Below are 5,898 nucleotides of genomic sequence, written 5' to 3'. Positions count from 1 at the left end.
TGATGTAAATATGTCATATGTATCAATTAAAGACACTTGAGCCGTTGTACTTATCAAAGAAATATTCACATACATAGTCAAAATTTATTGCAAAACCATACTCTGATACTACCAAAACATGTCACACTTTACCCCTGTGTAAGGCATAACATGATCCCGTAGAATACCTAATGAACTACTGAACTTCACCTACTAATAACTCATTAAGTACACTATAAGGGATTTTAAAACCATCTTCTTATATTTTGGAAGTGGTGAGCATTCTGGTAAGAATTAAAAAAATTTAATTGAAGTTCAAAACTAGTAAAAATTTTTGTCCATTTTTTTATTTTTCCACAATTTAGTAAAAATTTCGGCAGAGTGTTGTCTATATTTTGAGAAAATAGTTCTTCAAAAACCTGTAAAAAGCACTTCTAATACTTGTTTTCACAACTCCCAACCACTAAAATAACTTAGTTCATCATAATGCAATTCAAATTCACAATTCAATCAAAATTTGTCATTTCAAAATATCTCATAAATTCATTCACATTGCATTTAATATTTAATTTATAAATACATATGTTAATTTACAAAAAGAAAATCCAAAATACTATATTACAATTTACTGTACAACTGCTCAACTTTATATTAATACATATGACTTTATAATATTTACATCAAAATAACTGCAACGGTATAAATAAATACTCATACAAACAGGTCTATGTAGTCCTCTACTTCAATAACAACTCACTCTGCTACTTTCTCCTTGCTCTTATCTGCGATAGCAAAATAAGCTATCACTGAGTATAAAAATACTCAGTGGTGCACAATAAAAATTCGAAATGTAGTACATAAAACATTCATTGATAAATCACAATTTAAATATTTCACAAATTATCAAAACTCATTATAGCACAATTTTGGTCAAATAATTTAATAAACACAGTGTTGCCAATTCATACACAACTTAAGCCATGACACAAAATTTCCGATCAATGCCGCATTGTACACCATGACAAAGCAATCTATAACCCCATTAATCGAAATCAATGAGGGAGGTGGCTAGCTAGCTAATGAGTACTCATCCGATCTACAACCTCAACTGGTAAGCCAGAGAGGGAGGAAAATAAACGATCTCAACCCCATAGATGGAAGAGGAATAATGTGATACTGTCATGCTAAGTGTGAACACAAAATCAATTCAAAACAAAGTACTCAAATAATTTAGAAAAGATCCTAAATAATTTCCAAAGTCATTTTTGCAGTCTCAAAATGGCAATACAATTTATAAACAGCACAGCGATTTCATAAAGCATAACAATTCAACTTTTCACTTAGAAAATAATTGCATAAATTTATTGTGCACAAACTTGACGAGAGTCGTCTCTAGGCCTTGACTCAGTCCCTTAGATTTTCTGGGTCTTTCTCAGCTGATACACACAATTGACAGTATTTTAGTATCTTTTGTCACAATAAATCCAATAATTAAACTCATATGTACTAGCCCCAATATGCTTAAACTTACGTTCTTGAAAAATTTCAAGTCGGGGTTACTATTCATGGCACTATTCAAGTCAATTTGTTGACTTTCTAATGCTTAATAGGTATGGAAATTCTAATTTCACTCACATACCACATTTTGGTTACCTAATTTGTTAGTTTTGGTTGTTTCCTCAAACTTTAAGTCTCTTAGGCACAAATTTCAAATTTTCAGTTTTGGTGTTCAGTTTTGCACTATTCCATTGGTCATGTTGCTGTGATAATTTGGCTAAGGTTTCTTTATAGAAGTTGTTCCTTATTATCTTAAATTTATTTCTCTTTTTGAATCACTCCATTTGGAGTTTTGTAGCCTAAGTTATAGTCATTTGAACATGGCTGGCCGGATTTGGTTTTACCCAGAATTCTGGGCATTCACTGGATAATGCCAGTTTTTGTGGGTTGACTGCAGGTGAGTTTTTGGATAGCTTATGGTCAAATTTTCAGTTTATTTTCTTCATAAAAGTTTTAGGGCTATTTCTCAGCTTTCTACCAGTAAAATTTCAGGTCATTTGGACCTTCCTAGACCAAGTTATGGTCATTTACGTAACTACTGTTCATTTAGTCATTTTTGTACAGGTCAGTTTGCCAATTCTGGATTTGGCCTAATTGTTCACTAAGTTATAGTCACTTTTTGTGCATGATTCCTAAATGAAAAATGTGCCATTTTGTGTCTAGTTTCATTATGAATTGGCTTCATACTAATTGGGTTGATAAATTTTTAGTTTTGGTCCCTGAAAGGGACCTAGGTCAAGCTGCCTGCAGATTGACCCTCACCAATCCGAATTGGAACTTGGTTCCAACAATTCATACACACCACAAATGGTCACAATTGACCATTTCTCTACTCCAATAAGGTCAATAATATCATTTGGCCAATTCTCAAAATTTTCTTCAATTTTTCACAATCTCCAATCCCTAGTTACATGCATTTTAACTCTAATGCAAATTTAAAGTGTATATTCATGTTCTGCACACCTAATTCACCTCAAATAACCATTCAAATCCATCAAACTCATTCATATCAAACCCTAACCCTAGCTAGAAGAATTTCATGTTTGGTCCCTCAACAATTGTTTTCTTTTGATTTTAACTTAATATCTAAGTTACTTGAGCTAAATACACAAATAAGAAACCAGAATTTTCAAAGTAAATTGCTTACCTCCACTTTGCACTTCAATATTCAATTCTTCTCCTTTTTTTCCTCTTTCTTTCTTGCTCAATCACCTTTCCAAGTGAAGTTAATGAGCTTTAATGGAATAATTTGGGGGCAAAGTAGGGTTAAGTGAGGGAACAAAAGCTTGAGATCAAAGCTTTAATGGAGGTTTTGCAATGGAGAGGGAGAGAGAAGGTGTTGGCCGGCTAGTTTGGTGAGGAAGATGAGTGATTATCCTTTTTAATTTTTTTATGTTTTTATGTCTTTAATTGGTTATTTGACTTGGTCAATTATTGGGAAAACTAATTTTTATTTTGACATCATTTGTGATGTCATCAAGGCGATGCAATAAAACTTTTTCTTTTCTTTTTCCATTTTCCTAAAATTTTCAATAGTTCTTTAATTTAATTCTCGATCCCAAAAATTTTTTTTCTCAAATTTTATTAAAGAGTTAGGTCAGGTGTCAGGTCTAGGGGTGAATTGACCAAATTGCCCCTTGTTGGTTCAATCCGGTTTGCAAGTTATTCGATATCTCTTTTGGATCTCTGACTTAATTATTTGACCTGCTTAACAATTCTTTTCTGTGATTTTCTCTTTTCCACTGTGTTCACAATAGTCCTAAGGACTACAGCGTCAAATTTTACGGTTCGAAATTTGAGTTTAGACTGACCTCGTAGTTATTCCCGAGAAGGTCACCCATCGCTATGACTCTCGGCTCATTTAACTTCTTGTGTTCTGTTTTTCTTATTTATACTTAACCATTTGACAATTACTAATTATTTGTGTTCAGGGCTTATCTAGGGGTCTTAGACGTGGTTCTACTTCTTTTAATTGTCCGGACCAACACCGGTCACCGGAACAGTGAAATATACCAGGCTGTGCAAATAGGGTTGTTATAATTCCCCCCCCCCCCCCCCTTAAATAAATTTCGTCTCAAAATTTTACCTGGTATCAGTCTCTAAAAAGCTGTGGATGCTGTCTCCTCATGTCCTCGTCTAGTTCCCAAGTAGTCTCCTGGCCCGAATGATGGTTCCATAGCACTTTCACTAATGGTATCTGCTTGTTCCGTATCTGCTATAAGCCAGAATCTCTATGGGTTCTTCTTCATACGTGAGGACTGGATTCACCTCAATCTCTTCTACTGGTAGTACATGAGATGGGTCTGATCGATACCTCCTTAACATAGACACATGGAAGACGTTATGTATCTTCTCCAACTCTGGAGGTAATGCCAAGCGATATGCTAAAGGACCCACTCTCTCCAAAACCTCATATGGCTCGATGAAACGAGGACTCAGTTTCCCCTTTCTACTGAATCTCATAATTTTCTTCCAAGGGAAAAACTTGAGGAATACTTTGTCACCCACTGCATACTCAATATCCCTTCTCTTCAGATCAATATAGGACTTCTGACGGTCTGATGCAGTCTTAAGTCGATCTTTGATCAATCTGATTTTCTCTTCAGTTTGCTGAACAATTTCTGGCCCTATCATTTTGTTTCGCCTACCTCATCCCAACACAACGGGGTCCTACATTTTCTGCCATACAAAGCTTCATATGGAGGCATCCCAATGCTTGATTGGTAGCTGTTGTTGTAAGCAAACTCAATCAAAGGCAAGTGTGTGTCCCAAGTTCTCTCAAACTCAATCACACAAGCCCGTAGCATGTCCTCCAAAATCTGAATTACCCTTTCAGACTGGCCATCTATCTGTGGGTGGAATGCCGTACTGAAATTCAATCTAGTTCCTAGGGCTCTCTGAAGACTACCCCAGAATCTAGAAGTGAACCTAGGATCTCTGTCTGATACGATGGATACTGGCACTCCATGCAGTCTTACTATTGTCCATCCGTACTGGTAGAAAATGAGCAGACTTGGTCAGTCTGTCAACTATCACCCATACTGCATCATGACTCTTCTATGTCCTCGAAAGGCCCATCACAAAATCCATAGTTATTCTCTCCCATTTCCATTCCGATACTAGTAGTGGATGTAGCAAACCAGCTGGTACTTGATGCTCTGCCTTTACTTGCTGACAAGTTAGGCATTTGGAAACAAATTATGTTACATTTCTTTTCATACCCATCCACCAGTAGTGCTCTTTCAGCCCTCTATACATTTTGGTACCACCAGGATGCATAGCAGAAGGAGATTCATGTGCTTCCTTCATAATGATCTGTCTCAAGTAAACGTCATTAGGAATGCACATTCTGCACTGGTGTAGCAGTAGACCATCATATCTAATTGAGAACTCAGGTTTCTTGCCCTGTCTGACTTCTTCTAATAACTTCTGATATCTTTCATCATTCTGAGCCGCCATTTTGATCTGGTCAATCAATACTGGTTGTACATGCCATGCAATTGCTATCTGTCCCTCATTATTAATCTTTAAGCTGGCATGCAATGATCTCAACTCATATACCATAGACAAAGGAAAAACTTTGAGACTTGCCATAGTCTTGCGAATTAAGGCGTCAGCTACAACATTAGCTTTCCCTGGCTGATAGTTTATTATACAATCATAGTCTTTTATCAACTCTAACCATCTTCTCTGTCTCAAATTCAACTCCTTCTGAGTGCCCAAATACTTCAAACTCTTATGATCTGTGTAGATGTAGCACTTCTCCCCATACAAATAATGTCTCCAGATATTAAGAGCGAACACAATAGCTGCTAGCTCCAAGTCATGTGTAGGATAATTTCTCTCATGAGGTTTCAGCTGGCGTGATGCATATGCAATGACATTCCGATCTTGCATCAGTACACAACCTAACCCATTATGAGAAGCATCACTATATACTATGTATTCTTTACTCTGGGTAGGTAAAGTCAGGACTGGAGCCTCAGTCAAACACCTCTTCAATTCATCAAAACTCTGCTGGCATTTATCTGTCCACTGAAATTTCACATCTTTTCTAAGCAGCTTGGTCAGTGGAGATGCCAACATGGAGAACCCTTTCACAAAACGGTGGTAGTATCCGGCTAACCCCAGGAAACTGTGAATCTCTGTGATATTTCTGGGTGGATTCCAATTAAGGACAGCTTCTATCTTGCTGGAATCTACCTTAATACCTTCTGCCGATACTACATACCCCAAGAAGGATATTTGTTTCAGCCAAAATTCACACTTTGACAATTTGGCGTATAGTTGTTTCTCCCTCAAAGTCTGTAGTACAATCTGCAGATGTCTATCATGCTCTTCTGCACTCCTCGAGTATACCAA

Source organism: Hevea brasiliensis, chromosome 3 (genome assembly GCF_030052815.1).
Source record: "Hevea brasiliensis isolate MT/VB/25A 57/8 chromosome 3, ASM3005281v1, whole genome shotgun sequence".
NCBI lineage: Eukaryota > Viridiplantae > Streptophyta > Magnoliopsida > Malpighiales > Euphorbiaceae > Hevea > Hevea brasiliensis.
This window is presented reverse-complemented; position numbering follows the sequence as displayed.